The sequence below is a fragment of the Pogoniulus pusillus genome, chromosome 5 (assembly GCF_015220805.1).
Source record: "Pogoniulus pusillus isolate bPogPus1 chromosome 5, bPogPus1.pri, whole genome shotgun sequence".
Taxonomy (NCBI): Eukaryota; Metazoa; Chordata; class Aves; order Piciformes; family Lybiidae; genus Pogoniulus; species Pogoniulus pusillus.
In genome coordinates, this window is record NC_087268.1 from 14,025,802 (window position 1) to 14,044,780 (window position 18,979).

At 45.0% G+C, this 18,979-nt stretch overlaps 1 long non-coding RNA gene across 2 annotated transcripts; it reads left to right on the top strand.

Annotated features, from left to right (window-relative positions):
• Positions 1 to 1,000: 1,000 nt before the first annotated feature.
• Positions 1,001 to 18,677, top strand: LOC135175658 (uncharacterized). 2 transcript variants are annotated; one of them, XR_010302424.1, is made up of 4 exons: positions 1,001 to 1,120; positions 2,252 to 2,374; positions 15,436 to 15,504; positions 18,378 to 18,677. It is a non-coding gene; the product is annotated as an uncharacterized LOC135175658 (long non-coding RNA). The 2 variants fall into 2 exon arrangements; XR_010302425.1 differs by lacking the exon at positions 18,378 to 18,677 and adding an exon at positions 16,049 to 16,600.
• The last annotated feature ends 302 nt before the right edge of the window (positions 18,678 to 18,979 follow it).

Consider the following 18,979-nt stretch of genomic DNA (forward strand, 5'->3'; position numbering starts at 1 on the left):
AGCCCTACAAAGCACCAGTGTCTCAGCAAGTCCACTTTTCTTTTTGGTCTTGACAACAGCCAGTGAATCTCAAAAGGCTTCTCTGAAATACAAGAGAGAGGAAGCTGTTTATAGTCTGCATGTTGTTACTTATAATTATCATAGAATACTTTGTGTTAGAAGGGACCTTTAAAGGTCACCTAGTCCAACCAGCTTGCAATAAGCAGGGGGGGGATACTGGTGGATAGTAGCTGAAGATGAGCCAGCAGTGTGTCCAGGTGGCCAAGAGAGCCAATGGCATCCTGGCCTGGCTCAGGAACAGTGTGGCCAGTAGGACAAGGGAGGTTATTCTTCCCCTGGACTCAGCCCTGGTCAGGCCACACCTTGAGTCCTGTGTCCACTTCTGGGCTCCTCAATTCAAGAGAGATGTTGAGATGCTGGAATGTGTCCAGAGAAGGGCAGCAAAGCTGGTGAGGGGCCTGGAGCACAGCCCTGTGAGGAGAGGCTGAGGGAGCTGGGGGTGTGCAGCCTGCAGAAGAGGAGGCTCAGGGGGCACCTCACTGCTGTCTACAACTACCTGAAGGGAGGTGGTAGCCAGGTGGGGGTTGGTCTCTTCTCCCAGGCAACCAGCAACAGAACAAGGGGACACAGTCTCAAGTTGTGCCAGGAGAGATCTAGGCTGGATGTTAGGAGGAAGTTGTTGCCAGAGAGAGTGATTGGCATTGGAATGGGCTGCCCAGGGAGGTGGTGGAGTTGCCATCCCTGGAGGTGTTGAAGCAAAGCCTGGCTGAGGCACTTAGTGCCATGGTCTAGTTGATTGGCCAGGACTGGGTGCTAGGTTGGACTGGATGAGCTTGGAGGTCTCTTCCAACCTGGTTGATTCTGTGATGCTCAGAGCCTCATGCAACTTCACTTTGAATATTTCCAGGGATGTGGCATCTACCACATCTCTGGGCAACATGTTCCATTGTTTCACCACTAATTACCTACTTTTGTGTGGGAATAATCACTTCTAGTTGGCCTGGAAGAAACCCAGTGTCCCAGGAGAAGGTGGCCTTGTGCCCAGGAATGTGGTGGTTTCCATGGCAATAAATGAAGATGGGCTGTCTAGGGCTAAATCTGATCCCAGCAAGCTCCAAAGGTATATGGGACGTTGATACTCACTACAGTCTGTCAGCACAGCACCACAGTTTCTGAGAACCTTTGCATAGCTGTGAGATAGAAGTTAACTCTGCAGTGTCTTAGGGCTTTACATTCAAAAGATACTGCAGCAGTGACTGACCCAGGCAGTATTGCTTGGAAAAAGAAGCCAGTGGTGAATTTAATAGGGAGGGTTGTGCTGGCATAGTGCTAGCCCTTGAGTCATAGCAACTCATCTCTATCTTTTCTTTGTAGGTTGGTCACAACTCCCAGTATGGGAATGTGGGAATGGGAGTTCTGGGATTAGTTGATCCTGTGTGCTTTGATACAGAGATTGGAAAGTTAATCCTCTTACTGCATGTCCTTTTTCACGTGTGGTGGATTGGGTGTTCCCCACCCCCCCCACTTGTGAAAATCACCCAGACTAGATTCAGCTGAGCTGGAAATTAAAGAATGAAACTTTATATTTACAGCTTAGCACAATACACAAGCAGATGTTTGCAATCTATACAGCTATAGACAGAAATAGACAAGTTAAAAAGTAATACAGAAACACAACAGCCCTCCCAGAAACCTGAGTCCCCAGGAGGGGCTTCCAACCACCCTTCCACCTCCTTTACACCCCTCTACCTTATCCTAGACTTTGCCTTACATTCAAGGTGAGTTTGGAGAATCAGCCAGGGGGATTAGGAAGAAGATGGATTAGTTACAGAGACAGCAAGCTAGGGAGAGAAGTGCATGCAGCCAGAGAGAGACTCTGTTATCTATGTTGGTGTTCTTGTTTTTATCCATCTCAGCAAGCCTATGAGTGACGCAGACACCACCATTGTTCCCTTTTCACAGCCTATCATCTAATTCCTCTCAGTAAAATATCCCAGCTAGGCTCAAACTAGCACATTGCATGAGACTAACCAGAAACTTGAGATAATGGCATCGGTTTGGGAATGTCAATCTATTTTCCTTAGACATGCCCTTGCTTGGGAGATCTGCAAATTGAAGTAGCTCAGATAATTGGCAACCAGCACCCAATCATTTGTGGGCTTCTTTTAATTCTGAGGAGCACTACGAGTAGGAGTTACTCATTTGGAGGTATTTTAGCATGCCTGATGTAATCTATCTTCTTCATTTGTAGGTTGCCAAGTGATTCTCTGCATAGGAAGAACATTGGCTTTTGAGAAGAAAGCTGGTTCTAGTTTGACTTGCCCAGTATCTAAGTGGATACTTCTCTCCTGCATAGGTCCACACAGAAAAAAAGGTAACAAGGCTGCTGCATTCTCTAGCTTTATTAAAGTATGAATTTTACAATCCCTACTCATGACTTTATGAATTTTACAATCCCTTCCTAGACAGGCTGCTTTGGTTTTCTAGAAAGCAATTCCAGATCATGTCTTAGCAGCTTGGGCTATTTTTGAACAACAGCATCTTTTTAATATTAATAATTTATGTGCCTAAAATTTTCCCTGTCATTCTTCCCCTCAGAACTGGATTTCTTTTACTAGCTCCCTGTTGAGCAGATTATGTTTTGATCTAGGAACAGATTATAGTTAGACAGGAATTATTTGGAGCATCACTGCATTTCTTACCAGCAGTTGGATGCATTTGGCTGAGCTGATGCTGGATGACATTTTTACTCTAGCGTTAAGACAGCACATCTGGTTGAGTGCTGCTGCCTTGCTGTGTGATAGGACATAACCTCAAAACTGACACCTTGGCACCAGTAGGGGGATTGCCTTGTTCATTTAAATGTTTTCAGCATGGCCAGTTGTAAATACTGAAGGAAAAGTGCAAGGAAAAGAACAAGTAGAGAGCAATCTTCTCTAAGAACACCTTCCCAACCCCAAACCATTAGCAGATAAGGAAATTTTAAAGTCATAGATGGACTATTATATTGCATCATCACCAGTGGTGGGTCTATTCCCTTTGTCAATCCGTTTCCACTCTTAACTTCTAATAAGAAGATAAAAATGTATTTAAACACCATGTAAAAGAACTACTTCTATCTCACCCTGATGTTAGTTCTGATGACTCTGTGTTGGGTGAAAAAAACAATGAATTGTTTTTTAAGTACCTCAGGACTCTAAGGTTTGCTGATAATCATACTGGTTTACCTTGTGACTTCCACCATAAGTTACTCTTCAGACTTCTGTTTTATACTGTGCTGTTTCACAGACTGGTTGATGGTTTAGTGGGGTCAGTACTTGGCTGCAAATTCACTCCTCACTGGAACAAACAGTGTTTAGAGCCTCCAACTCTAAAGGCCTTAACTGGAAGTATCTTCACATAAGCCTGTTGCTAATAATGTATTTCTGCACCTGTCTTAGAATCATAGAATCAACCAGGCTGGAAGAGACCTCCAAGATCATCCAGTCCAGCCTAGCACCCAGCCCTATCCAGTCAACTAGACCATGGCACTAAGTGCCTCAGCCAGTCTCTTCTTGAAGACCTCCAGGGACAGTGCCTCCACCACCTCCCTGGGCAGCCCATTCCAATGCCAATCACTCTCTGTGTGAAGAAATTCCTCCTAACATGCAGCCTACACTTTCCCCAGCACAACTTGAGACTGTGTCCCCTTGTTCTGTTGCTGGTTGCCTGGGAGAAGAGACCAACCCCCACCTGGCTACAATGTCCCTTCAGGTAGTTGTAGACAGCAATGAGGTCACCCCTGAGCCTCCTCTTCTCTAGGCTAAACAACTCCAGCTCCCTCAGCCTCTCCTCACAGGGCTGTGTTCCAGCCTTTCACCAGCTTTGCTGCCCTTCTCTGGACATGTTCCAGTACCTCAACATCTCTCTTGAATTGAGGGGCCCAGAACTGGACACAGTACTCAAGGTGTGGCCTGACCAGTGCTGAGTACAGGGGAAGAATAACCTCCCTTGTCCTACTGGCCACACTCTTCCTGATGCAGGCCAGGATGCCATTGGCTCTCTTGGCCACCTGGGCACACTGCTGGCTCATCTTCAGCTACTATCTATCAGTACCCCCAGGTCCCTTTCCTCCTGGCTGCTTTCCAGCCACTCAGTCCCCAGCCTGTAGTGCTGCTTGGGGTTGTTGTGTTCCACTTGCTTTCCTTTTTATGAGGAAGCAGGAGGCTGTCTCTCTTCCAGGAAGACCTAAGCTCTCCTGCCAGACATCATTTCTCATGATGGCTGCAGTGCACAGCTGCAATGATGACGGAATCTCTCTGACTGACACCAGTGCATCTCACGGGACAGACAATGCACCTGAAGACCCCAGCAGGTAATGTGCAATAGGAACCTGAGGCATTTCAGACTGTTATTCCCACAAGACATCATAATGGCACTTCAAACTCTTTTTTAAAATTTTATTGGCAACCAGACCATTTTGGTTCTGGGATAAAACAGTTTGGTTTGCAGTATTTGATAAGGCAAACTCAAATGCTTTCACTGAATAGCTTGATTTAATTAGTTTTCCATTTTTCTCTTTCCATTGATATCTGTTAAAACAGCAGACAGCAAATTTCTGATGTTGCTAGGTTGAATCTCTAAGCAGGTGTTTCTACCATCCCACAGCAATTTCTTGTATATCGAATAGAAACTTCTGGGCAACTTCAGCTATATTGGTTTTCCTTGCTCCCTGGCTACACTGTCTCCTTGTCTGTCACAGATGAAAGAAAAACACAGGCTAACAGTTTCCAAAGCAGCCAAGTCCCCTGAGCCTAAGCTTTCTTTAAGGCCAGTGTGATTAGTGCCAGCTTTAAGCACAGCTAAAGCAGGCAGTTGCCTTGGGCAGCAGACTTCTGGTGCTACCAGAATAGTGACTGTTCCCCTGTCTACTTTCTTGTGTCAGAACTGTGGAGGCTGAACTGCCTGCTATGGGCAAGCATGTGGGCCAAAGTGTGTGGGCCAGTAGCTATTCCAAGCTGTACATTGTCTCCCTGAGAGCACTAATTGCTGCCGGTCCTGCCCTGACATCACCAGGCACCCCTGAGGATGACATCTTGCCCAGCTCCAGTTCTGTCTCCTGCTTGCCCATCCCAAGGCAGTGAGTGCCTTGTTGCTTCTTCAGGAGGTGGCAAAACTGAACTTAATTAACACCAGCAAAGGACTTTGAAGTGGCTCTGCAAGGAGGTTCAGCCATTTAAAGTCTGCCTTCTTCTTAAAAATGAGATTCATGTTCTTCAGTCACTGATATTCTGTGGAAAACATTGCTACAGAGGATTCCTACCACTGTATTTCCTGTAACTGCACATTAGTCATTTGAGCGGCTACAAGGCACAGCCTTCAGAGAACTTTGGTCTCTGCATGTTTGCCCACTTGGATCCACATCTACATTTGTGTGTGTGTGTGTCTGACTGGAGGAATATATGATTTATCCTTGCATTTATGCATGAGCATGGTATTGACCAAGTCTGTGCTTATTTAATGATGATGACTAACCACTTAATGATGGTTTACATAGAAGGTTTAAGACATATATGCTGAGTATATATTCTGAAAGCTATAGGGAAAGGCCTTTCTGTGGCTGCGTTTTGCTTAGTGCAAATCTGACTGCAACTGAACACATACGTGCTGGGTATATACTCTGAAAGCTACTGAGAGAAGTCTCTCTGTATCTGAGTTTTGGTTAGTGCAAATCTGACTGCAACTGAACACATACATGCTGGGAATATACTCTGAAAGCTACTGGGAGAGGTCTCTGTGTATCTGAGTTTTGCTTAGTGCAAATCTGACTGCAACCGAACACATATATGTTGGGTGTATATTCTGAAAGCTATTGGGGAAGGTCTCTCTGTAGCTGAGTTTCACTTAATGCAAACCTGACTGCAACTGAGGTACAGCTCTGACCTTTGCTCTCTCTATTTACCTTCTCCCATCATATGGAGAAGTAGCTCCAACTCCAACAAGTGCCCTCTTCATAACATGCCAGAGGAAGAGGGGCTTACTGTGGTTGAACACTGAGTACCTCTGATGCATTGCCTGGGCTGGACCTGACAGAGGTGATGTTGGTACATGAGGCAGCTACAGGGTCTTCTTCAGATGAAAATCTTCCCTATTCCAAGAGACACTTGAGGTGGATCTTATCAATGACCTTGATGAGGAGATAGAGTTCACCCTCAGTATGTTTGCATATGACACCAAGTTGGGTGACACCAAGATGCTCTTTCCCTCTTGTGGTTTTCAGGGCTGGGAAAGCTTCACTTAATTTGCTGAGTAACCTCCCCATCCTCTGCCTGCAGCACTGTGGAGAGATTATCACAGATGAGAAAACACAGGAAAAATCTGCTGGAGCCAAGCTGGGGGAGGCTGTGACAGGTGTAGGAGTGCAGCAAGGTTGAGCATGGCTGGGTTGTCTCTAGGGGACACAGAACACAGGATAGTTTCAGGTCCTGGCGCCACTGATCCAGTGGGGAATTGCAACCACTTTAATTAGGAGCTAGCTTTAGCATTTCCCCAGGGTAGTAGTAAAGAGGGAGACAAGAAGCCCCTGAAGAGTAGGAGGAAGCTGGAAAGAAATAGAAAAGAACACAAACTGATACAGATTTTTCTAAAGAAGATATCCCTGTTACATCCTTGGATACCCCACACCTAGAGATCTTCTAGAAGGGCATCAAGAAAAAGCATGAGTGATTGCAACTAATGCAAACGAAAGCTGGTGAGGAAAGACTTGCCAGGAGTTTACAAGTCTGTGAATTATCTTGTACTTAAAGCCTTGTACCTTTAGGCAACCTTTAGGTCTGCTCTGGGCTATGTAGACATTACTTCACTGGCAGCTTCATCTGCAGTGCAGTGCCTGAGAATTGCTTGAGGGCCACTCTGAGCCGGTATCAGACTGGGATGAAAAGTAGGGCTAGGGAATGAGGCAACTGACATATCATCATCTGCAAAGACAGACTGGTGCTGGAGTCTAGGACCACAATGTCTGATGACAGAAGTGGTTCTAGGCTTGGCGATGTGGAGCGGAGAAATTGGATGATGCTGGGTGAGCAGGCAAAGAGGAATCTGCCCTTCTCCCTGCAGCCAGATCTTGTCTATCTACTGCTGGACATAAGTTGCACAGCAATGGCTATTCCCCAGCCAAGATATAAAGGGTCAATGCATTGTGTAGTGGCAATAAATGTTGATTGTGTGACAGGAGTAGGCCAGAAATGTTTGCTGAGGAGCATTGTGCCTTTTATTAATCTCTACATTCCTTATTTCCCTCTAATGAAATGCCCATTGACATTTATGGTTTTGACACCTGGTGAGAAAGCTATCGTCACCTTCACACTGCCACTTCTCCCATCACAGCAGGTCTCACTCTAGCACTTGAAAGTCATTGTTGTCTTCTTTTTATGTGGACAAACCATTCCTGGATGGATATTCCTGCCCTTTGAGTTGGCAGAGACTACCTTGAGAGAGCATCAGAGTGCACTTTTATGGTGCTGTTTTCTGTGAACTGCCCCTGCAGTCTTCTAGGGACACAAGAGGAGCTTGTGTTCATGGGGAGGGGACATTTTGTCCCCTTACATGATGTAGCCTATCCTAAAAGATCCAAACACTCCCTGATCTCTAGTGACTTACTTTTGCCCTCTCTCACCATTACCTTTTACCTGCCTCTCTTTTATTCTATTCTATTTTATTTTATTTTATTCTATTCTATTTTATTCTATTCTATTTTATTCTATCCTATTTTATTCTATCCTATTTTATTCTATCCTATTTTATTCTATCCTATTTTATTCTATCCTATTTTATTCTATCCTATTTTATTCTATCCTATTTTATTCTATCCTATTTTATTCTATCCTATTTTATTCTATCCTATTTTATTCTATCCTATTTTATTCTATCCTATTTTATTCTATCCTATTTTATTCTATCCTATTTTATTCTATCCTATTTTATTCTATCCTATTTTATTCTATCCTATTTTATTCTATCCTATTTTATTCTATCCTATTTTATTCTATCCTATTTTATTCTATCCTATTTTATTCTATCCTATTTTATTCTATCCTATTTTATTCTATCCTATTTTATTCTATCCTATTTTATTTTATCCTATTTTATTTTATCCTATTTTATTTTATGTCCCAGATAGCACTTGGTCCTGGTGGCTGGTTTTGTGGGGAGTGCAGGTCTCAAAGACAAGTTTTGCACATTGACTAGGCAGCTGAGAAAGACCATCTCGATGTCTCAGCAAGGAAAGGTTAGCAGTATCAGCTCAATCCTTATTAGCCATCAGGAATTCTACAGTAGAGAGAGCCACTGAAGGTATTCCAGATGTGGAAAACCCTCACTTTCCATTCAGTGTCAGGATTCAAATGGGCAGCAAACTATGCTTCAATCTATGGAGCCACTTGCTTTTCTCCAAAGTAACAGTTACATTACACTCCAGGTACATGGCTGCTCTTGGTCAGATGTGAACTCCTGGAGAGCTTATAAGGTAAAGATGACCTGATATTGAAGAGGTAAATAGTTAGTCTTCATCCAGTTGTCTTTGATGTCTTTCATTCTAACCCCTACCATTCTGATTCTCACAGAGTCACAATCATAAAGTCACAGAATGTCAAGGGCTGGGAGTGACCTCAAAAGATCACTTAGTCCAATCCCCCTGCCAGAGCAAGATCACTTTCATTTGTTTTTTATCTTTTTTACAGTCCAGTTTTCTTTTTCTTTTTAAATCCCACTTCTCCCACATCTCCTTCCTTTCTCCTCCATCTTCTTCCTTTTCCGCCAACTTCCTCTTTTCATCGCTATCCTTTTCCTCTCACCTTTTCCACCATACCTGCCCCTTCCCCACCCTACACTGCATTTCCCCCTAACCCAGAGCACCTGGGTTCTGTTGGAGTCTCCTCCACCCCAGGTGTGACCACTTTGCCCTCCTTCCCTGCTCTCCTTTTTAATGGGCCCCAGGAAAGGCAGAAGACCTATGCTGTGCCTAGCTGGGCAGAGGGATCCTCCTCCTGTCATCACTGGTGAGTCTCCATGGGTGCAGTGGGTGAATGAGAGTGGGACAAAGGCTGAGAGGCTTGGTGGCCCGCTGGTTAGACAGGGTAGATAGTCAATGGTCATGCTAACATCACCCATGGGTGCTGTCTGGGCCTTCTAACTTAGGCTGAGCTCCTCTATGTTTAGCTGCTTCTTTCTGTACACTCATGATGAGCTGAAGTTCTTGGAAGCTCATGGGTGAGTAGTGTTGTGTTGTCATAGAAGTGTTTTGGGTGGAAAAGATCTCCAAGATTATCCAGCCCAACCTTCAACCCGACACTACCATGGCCATTAAACCATGTCCCAAAGTGCCATGGCCACACATAGTTTGAACATCTCTAGGGATGGTAATTCAACTACCTTCCTGGGCAGCCTGTGCCAATTCCTGACCACTCTCACAGCAAAGAAATTGTTCCTCATGTCCAACCTAAACCTCCCTGGGGCAATTTCAGGCCATTCTTTCTCATTTTATCACCTGACACTAGAAAGAAAAAATACTGGACTTATCTCCAGTTACTCATTTTCTGCTTTGACTCATTTACTTTCCCTTAAGCACAAAGATGGTAAGGAGATTGCTATTTTCTACTACTCTGACAACATTCTGCTCTTTTTTGCTTGTAGCTTCAGCAGAGCTGGGCAGCTCTTACCTCTGAGAAACATTCATGAGAGGCAAAACTGTGCAATTTTTCTTTGCTTCTAATTTCCCACTTCCCTCTATTTTTTTTACAATTTCTTCATTGTTCAGTATGCATCCCCTCACAGCCTTTCTGCTGTGACTGTACTCTTATGCCCATAATATCTTCAAAGTCTCAGTTTTATCTGCATATGCCAAGGCAACATACTCGGAGAAGTCTGTGACAACAGCAATCTATGACTTAGTCTCGGGTGGGTTTTTGTTAAAGACTCTTCAGTCTGTTTAAAGCTACATCACTGCTTCAGAGGATGCACTTCAGAGCTCCTACAACTCCTTTTAGCCAGGGGTTTTCACAGCAAAATATTTTCTAACTGGAGGATAGTGCAAGGTCCTGCAGCTGGGTCAAGGCAATCCCAAGCACAAATACAGGCTGGGCAGTGAGTGGCTGGAGAGCAGCCCTGAGGAGAGAGGACTTGGGCGTGCTGCTGGGCAAGAAGCTCGACATGAGCCAGCCGTGTGCACTTGCAGCCCGGAGGGACACCCAGAGCCTGTGCTGCACCAGGAGAAGTGTGGCCAGCAGGGCCAGGGAGTGTGTCCAGAGAAGGGCCATGAGGATGCTCAGAGGGCTGGAGCAGCTCTGCTATGAGGACAGACTAAAAGAGTTGGGGCTGTTCAGTCTGGAGAAGAGGAGGCTCCTAGGTGACCTTCTTGTGGCCTTCCAGTATCTGAAGGGGGCCTAAAAGGCTGAGGAGGGACTTTTTAGGCTATCAGGGAGTGAGAGGACTAGGGGGAATGGAGCAAAGCTGGAGGTGGGGAGATTCAGACTGGACATGATGAGGAAGTTGTTAAGCATCAGAGTGGTGAGAGGCTGGCATGGCTTGCCCAGGAAGGTGGTTGAGGCCCCACCCTTGGAGGTGTTTAAGGCCAGGCTGGATGAGGCTCTGGCCTTGCCCTAGGGGAGGGTGTCCCTGGGCATGGCAGGGGGTTTGGAACTAGATGATCCTTGTGGTCCCTTCCAATCCTGATTCTATGATTCAATAGGAAATCAGTTTATTTTGTGCTGTTTATTTTGTTTGATTGTTTGGGGTGTAGTGGTATTCATAGCAGTTTTTTCTGGGGCTGTATTTTGTTTGTTGGTTGGTTTGGTGTTTTGTTTTTTTTCTGTGGGTGAGTTGGTTGGGTTTTTTGGGAGGAGTAGGGGATGGTGAGGGAATTTTCTTTGCTTTTTTTTTTTTTAAGGTTTCTTAAGCACTGTTAAACCCCTTGTCACGGAGGGGGATTCTCAATACCTTCACCAGTTTGGCAGAGGGGAGAAGTTAATTGGGGCGAGACAATTTAATATAAAAATATATATTTATTAATCTCAATATTCTGAACTCTCACCACCCCCAACCACTGTATATTAATATTAGGTACAGGGTTATGAAAACAATCTAGAATAAAATATGTACAGTAATTTGTTAATTAACTAGCAAACATTCAAACTATAAACAGAGAGAGGAGTTTTCCCTGCGGCTTAATGCTGCTTGGGGTCATATGCTATTTGCCCAGCAGAATGGGCTGAAACTCTTTCTGCTCTATGGCAGAGGTAACAGAAATTTGCAGAGGCATTAAAGCTTTTACCCACAACTCTTATCAATGATTAATCAATAATCACCCTCCGGGGCTGCGTCACAGCCTATGCCTACTGTCCAGACTTCAGGGGATCTCTACCCGTGGACTGGGAGGATGGAATCCTCCTGGCTGGAGGGGAAAGGATAAAATCTTCTCAGCTTCTGGGGAAATGGTGTTCTCTGACCTTGTTCTCCTTGGTGAAGAGGCCATTTCTGCCTTTGGTGCTGCTGGCTTCCTTCTGGATGTCCTGTCCAGGAATTCTCAGCTGGCAGGATCTCAGGTATAGGAGAAGAATATCGTGCAGTCTCTGGCACAGTTCTTCACGGCTAGCAGGCCATGTGTGTGTGCAGACAATCCAGAGTCTGCTGCCTGGTTATCTCGGCGGCAGAGGCTCTTACCAGGCAATGATAGGCAGCAGGCATGCAGGATGTGCACGGCTGCTGGGAGGCTGTGCTCCATAGGTGAAGGCAATGCAGGATCTGGTCCTGACAACACAGTAGTGTGCAGATGTGCACAGCTGGCTTAGGAGACTGTAGGCTCCTCATATAGATATGTGCAGGCTTGAATGAGTGCTGCAAGAAAGGTATGCAGGCAGGTGAGCTGCGAGTGAGTCAAAGCATGAGGTCTGTGCCTGAGGGGCTGAGCTGAGCAGGGTCAGAGCTGCAAGTGAGAGTCAGAGTGGCTGAGCACTGCAATGGGGCCCGAGCACTTTGTTTACCTGTGCATCCCTATTTATTGAGTGTGGGTTGAGATTAATGGTCCCTTTGGCCACTAGAATGACCAATCAAGTTGGCAGTTAGCCAAACCTTACCATAATAGGCAGGAGGCTGCTTGCCTGGACTTTCCCAAATATGGGGATCACATGGGCTTACCCAGGGAGACACGAGCTGGGTGTGTGGGGGCTTACACAACTTGTTTACAACCAGGGGTCCTGGCAGAAAAACATGTCCAGGCAGGACAAGGCATAAACAAGCCTCTTTTTGGGCCTACAGGCCCTCCATGACACCCCTTAGCATAACTGGCCACCTACTTCCACACCCAGGAGGGCGAGATGACAGAAATTTGTCTTGGTCTCAGAGAGGAACTCTCAGGCTGCTGGTAGGAGTCTATGAGCAAAGGTGAAGGGTTGAAACCAGTATCATCCACTCTTGCATGTGCAGTTCTAACCATCACATTTTTCACAGCTGAGCAGGAAGGTGCTTGATTCTTAGGTCCAAGTGTGCTGCCCAGGCAGCTGTTTCCCACCTTCTCAAAGGAGACATGGTAGGCAGCAATGAAGCCTCGTTTTGGTCTTCAGGCTGCCAGCTGGAGCTCTGTTATTGCATTTACATAAGCACAATTACTGCATGTTCCCTGTCTTCTTTCTGAATATGAAAATGAACAGTAAGAAATCCTATGTTTGGAAGTGCACACATCTCCCCATTGGTATCTGCAATGAAAAATCTATACTTCATAACAACCTTTGCATTAAAGGTGAAAATCACAGAGCGTCAGGGGCTGGGAGGGACCTCAAAATACCATCTAGTCCAAATCCCCTGCCAGATCACACTGGATCACATCCAGGCAGGTTTTTAATATCTTCAGAGAGGGAGACTCCACAACTCCCCTGGGCAGCCTGTTCCAGTGTTTTGTCACCCTCACAATGTTTGCTTCCTATGCCTCAACTTCCACCCATTGCTCCTTGTCCTGTGATTGGGAACCTGCCTTCATCCTCCTGGCACTCGCCCTTTACTTATTTATAAACATTAACGAGGTCACTCCTTAGTCTTCTCTCTGAGGTAATCAGCCCAGCTCCTCAGTCTCTCCTCGTAAGAGAGATGTTCCACTGCCTTAATCATATCTGTGGCTCTGTGCTGAACTCCCTCAAGCAGCTCCCCACCATTCTTGAACAGAGGGGCCCAGAACTGGACACAATGCTCCAGAAGTGGCCTCACCAGGGCTGAGTAGAGGGAGTGGAGAACCTCTCTCAACCTACTAACCACAGCCCTTCTAATATACCCCAGAATCCCACTGGCCATCTTGGCCACAAAAGCACACTGCTGGCTCATGGTCAGCCTTCCATCTACTAGAACTCCTAGATCCTTTTCCCCTTTACTGCTCTCCAACAGGTCAGTCCCCAACCTATACTGATCCACGAGATTGTTCTTTCCCATGTGGAAGACTCTACACTCCCTTTGTTGAATTTCATTACATTTCTCCCTGACCAACCCTCCAGCCTAAGTCTCGCTGAATGGCAGCACAGCCTTCTGGTGTGTCAGCCACTCCACCCAGCATTGTGTGAAACTTCCTATGAATTTTAAGACATGATATTCAAAAGAGTTGCTTCCTCTTGTTTCACTTAATAGCATCCTATGCTTATAAAAATATAGCATTTTATTGATTTAATCTTCTGTCCTATCAGCATTTATGTTGTGGCCAGAACTGTTTGCCAGAAAGGATGGTTCTTTATATCTATCCTCAATCTGGCTTCAACAGTAACATTCACTTACATTTCCCTTAGGCCAGTAAAGAGCAGAATCATTTAAAGACTTCTCTGAACTTTTGTTTTATAATAGCTGAACCATGGGTCATCGTTATTTTTCTTTCAGCCTTTTCTAGCTCTGGCTCTACACCCTTTGAAAATATCAATTCTATTTATTATTATTTCATGACTAACTTCCTGGTCTAGACCAAAAAAACCCAAACCAAAACCCACAAAATAAAAAAAAACAAAAACAAAAAACAAACAAACAAACAAAAAAACCAGCCAAAAATTAGGAGGTACACATTGTAGTTTATTTACTGTAGAGATTTTTTTTCTTCCATCTCTTTTGATAAATCTCATACAGAAAAATCAAAATCTGTAAAATGATGACTATAAAATAGTGTAGTTAGATATTTCTGCAGGGTCAACAGCCTGGACTGGTTGAGATACTGGAATGTGTCCAGGGAAGGGTGACAAAGCTGGTGAGGGGCCTGGAACACAAACCCTATGAGGAGAGGCTGAGGGAGCTGGGGGTGTGCAGCCTGGAGAAGAGGAGGCTCAGGGGTGACCTCATTGCTGTCTACAACTACCTGAAGGGAGGCTGTAGCCAGGTGGGGATTGGTCTCTTCTGCCAGGCAGCCAGCAACAGAGCGAGGGGACACAGTCTCAAGTTGTGCTGGGGGAGGTCTAGGCTGGATGTTAGGAGGAAGTTGTTGCCAGAGAGAGTGATTGGCATTGGAATGGGCTGCCCAGGGAGGTGGTGGAGTTGCCATCCCTGGAGGTGTTGAAGCAAAGCCTGGATGAGGCACTTAGTGCACATGGTCTAGTTGACTGGCTAGGGCTGGGTGCTAGGTTGGACTGGATGAGCTTGGAGGTCTCTTTGATCTGGTTGTGATTCTATGATTCTATGATTCTAACTGCTGAAACTTGCAAAATAGTACATATAAAGCAGGGCACCATAAGACTACTCTTGAATATTTGTTCAAGGGCTCTTTGAAGGACTTGAAAAAAAACTAGCTGCTCATCCATCTGACACTAGGTGACACATAGCCAGTGCACTGCTGAATTTATTTGAAGAATAACTTGGAATTTGTCAGATAGGAATAGACAGTTTCTGGCAGAGGCAGCATTTTGAACCTTGCTCAAGGCCTAATTCCCATTGGGTATACAAGCAGGCCAGAGGCAAAACCCACACTCCCTACAGTATCACTTCATAGAAGGGTTGCAGGGTTTTGTGTGTGTTTGTTGCTTTTTGTATGTTTTACGTAAGGTATTGTTAATCAGATAATGAAGACAGTGCTTTACATCCACAGAAGTGATTTCTTCACTCACAAATGCAAACTTCTAGGGACAGCAGGGACTAAATATACAATCATCTCATTTGACACATGCCAGGAATGTTTATCCAGCCCTTTCAGTTATAAGTCAAATAACTTGTGTGTAGTTACAATAACGTATCATCCAGTAAGGCATCTGATCTCAATTTGAAGATTTCAAAGTTGTGCCAAAACCAGCCTGATTTTGGATTTTGTTCTTGTACTTGTTTAAAAAAAAGCAGCAGCAACAACAAAACCAACAGCCAAACAACCAACCCCCCCAAACCAAAACCAACCCCCCCAAATCCACAACAAAAAACCCCAGCTCTTGTTTCTCCTTTGAATTTGTCTGCCTCTAGCTTACCATGATGACCTGGTGGCCCATTTTTATCATCCAGAGACACCATAAGCATGGAGCACTTCTCAAGGTATGTATGAATGGCAAACCAGACAGCTCCTGGTCTCTGCTTTGATATGACTGAGCTACTGACATGTTAATCTCCTCGTCTTTGAGATGTGTGAGTGATCTCCTGTTGTGTTCTCTTCATAGTCTAGACTTGGAACACAGCCTTCTGAGGAGAGGCTGAGGGAGCTGGGGGTGTTTAGGCTGGAGAAGAGGAGGCTCAGGGGTGACCTCATTGCTGTCTACAGCTACCTGAAGAGAGGCTGTAGCCAGGTGGGGGTTGGTCTCTTCTACCAGGCAAACAGCAACAGAACAAGGGGACACAGTCTCAAGTTGTGCTGGGGAAAGTATAGGCTGGATGTTAGGAGGAAGCTGTTGCCAGAGAGAGTGACTGGCATTGGAATGGGCTGCCCAGGGAGGTGCTGTTCCTGGAGGTGTTCAGAAAAAGAACTGGATGAAGCACTTAGTGCCATGATCTAGTTGATTGGACAGGGCTGGGTGATAGATTGGAATGGATGATCTTTGGAGGTCTCTTCCAACCTGGCTGATTCTATGATTTCATTCCACAGCCGTGCACATAAACAACCAGGCAGCAGAGTCCCCATCCTTTGCTGATGCCATTTTTGGTGTTTGTGCCTTCCCTAGCCAGCCCCGAGCCTTCCATTCCTACCCAGGAGATGCACTCTCTAAAGCTCTTTGACTTGGGTTTGTAGTGACAGCTTTTTTTTGTGGGGTGAAACCCTTCATATAACTTAGCACAGCAGCCTCTGTATGTTCACATTTCCTTGGGCTAACAATCTGTGACTTTTTCTGAGAGAAGGGTTCTATGCATCAGGTTCTGGAAAGCTCTTTCACACAGCTATAACTCTGAAGAGCTTTTGTCTTTCTCTGGAAGAAAACCTTTGAAAACAGCTGCTGTGTCCATTTGAAGGAGAAGAGCTTAGGTAAACCATCTATGAAAAGGCAGAAGTGTGGCAAGTTGAAATAACATCTCTGGACATTAAGAAAAAAACCAGACATTTGGACTGTGCATGGTGTGGAGCTCTGTGAGGGATGAGCAGGTTGTTGTTTTCATCAGATGGACTGATCAGTTCAAAAGTATTGCCATTGGCTTGTCCAATCTAAAGGATGTTCCCACAGTAGCCTTCCTCTGTACTGCAACTGAAGGTGACTTGAGGACTGACTTTGTATTTGGGTCCATTTAGAAGACCTTTATGTATACTAAAATGTCCAAATTACTGAAATGCCCTCCAAGAACTGCATCCAGTTCTGGAGCCCCCATTACAAGAAGGATGTGGATGTGCTGGAGCATGTCCAGAGAAGAGCCACAAGGATGATCAGAGGGCTGGAGCACCTCTGCTATGAAGACAGACTGAAAGAGTTGGGGCTGTTCAGTCTGGAGAAGAGGAGGCTCCCAGGTGACCTTATTGTGGCCTTCCAGTATCTGAAGGGGCCTACAAAAAAAGCTGGGGAGGGACTTTTTAGGCTATAAGGTGGTGATGGGGCTAGGGGGAATGGAGCAAAGCTGGAGGTGGGTTGGCTCAGACTGGCCGTGAGGACAAAGTTGTTCAGTATGAGAGTGGTGAGAGGCTGGAATGGGTTGCTCAGGGAGGTGGTTGAGGCCCCATGGCTGGAGGTGTTTAAGGCCAGGCTGGATGGGGCTCTGGCCTCACCCTAGGGTAGGGTGTCCCTGCCCTTGGCAGGGGGGTTGGAATTAGATGATCCTTGTGGTCCCTTCCAACCCTGACTGATTCTGTGATACCTCATCTTTGCAAGTCCTATTGTGCAATTCCCGAACACATTTGTCCTCACTTTTACCAAGAAATGATGCTCTCTCTGATTCCCTGTGGAATGGTGACACTCAGGGTAAACATGTGCTAAAGAAATACAGGCATTCCTGAAGAAAAGGACATTGGGAAGAGGGCCAAGCAACTCAAATGCGATGCATTTGTTATTATAGGGCTGTAGGAAAAGCCCTCTTTCTTTCAGCCATCCCAATTTTCTTTTTCATTAGCCTCCTGATGCTAAGCTCTGAATAACTTCTAAAGTAAACAGCCCATAAATATTGCACGAGTCTCCAATACTAAAAGCTGATAAAGTTTATAGCACTTATAAAATAAATAGAAGGAAATGCTTTTCGGTTTCCTATTTATAGGTCTCAAGAGAGATCTCAGGTATGATTTATCACTTCAATTTTAACTGTATTAGTCTCCCCTCTATCACACACACACAACTCTTTTCCTTGGTCATTCTTTTTTTCCTCACACACAGCTGCTTCTGCTTTTCCCTGTAGACCTGCTCACACCCACACAGCCATTTGCCCTCCACATCCTTTGCTAACAGGCAGGAGACTGCTTGCTCTTTTACAGAGTGTTGAGTGCCATCAGTTTTCACCAGAGTCAGCAGGCATTGAGTGTTCTCAGCATTTAGCAAGGGCTCTCAACCACTCTTAATCTAAAGGGGAAAAAAAAACTATTCCCCTTTTTTTTTTTTTCGAGTCAATGTGGCACAAGGCCAAAGAAGGATTGCAAAAAGGAGGAGGCAACATTTTGGATGTGGGTGGATCAGTAAAGCAGGAGTATAGTTAACATAGGGTATGTTTCTTTTTAGGGCATTCCTATATGCTTTCCTAGTGATGTTGCTAAATATGTAGTATCCATCCTCTATTGCTAGTGCACTGCACCTGAACAGAAAAGGTACTGTAGCTAATGATACCCTCTTCTTGGAACAAATAAGCAAAACTTCTTCTGTTTTATGAAAGGAGAGGCACACTTAGGGCCACACATCCTGTGTCTAAATTAGCATTTCGTTTTGGTGCAGAGGTGTGCTTCAGAAATACATTTCCTGGTTATCCTCGAATAATTTATTTCCCCTTTTAAATGGAAACTTTGGTTTCAGAAATATACCTGCTAATGAGCATGCAGTCCATGGAGTCAGATGACAGCTAGAGCAACTTAAACTCCCTCAAATGTATAAACGTGGGCATCAGAGATCCAGTGCCAGCTGTTCTGCTTTAGAGCTCCATTTCCATTGCACTGCACCATTTGCTAATGTGGCAAGACACGGTACCACCACAGCTTGTGGCACCACTGAATCCCAACTGCATTTTCCTGTCCCAGTTCTGTATTAAAAATCAGCCAAAAAGAAGTGCCTTTTATGATTCTGATAGAAATAAATGTATTTATGTTTGAAATTACCACAGCCTGTACTTCTAGGATTTTCCTCTCCAACAGCTTTGATTCTTATGAGGACATAAAGAACTGTGAAAGAGAAAACACCAAAAGCAGGAGCTCACAGAGATGGAGTCTAACTTGCTCCAAAGGAAATTAAAACTACTGTTTCTGATATTGCTTTTGTTAAGCTGCCCACCTCCTCATCACAGGAAGGAAAATGCCACTTAGATGACATGAACTTGCTTGCTAAAAGGACACAGGTTTGATGGGGTAGGTGAGTGGGAACAGTTAATGGAAGAAAGGTTCAACAAGAGAAGAAAAAGAAAT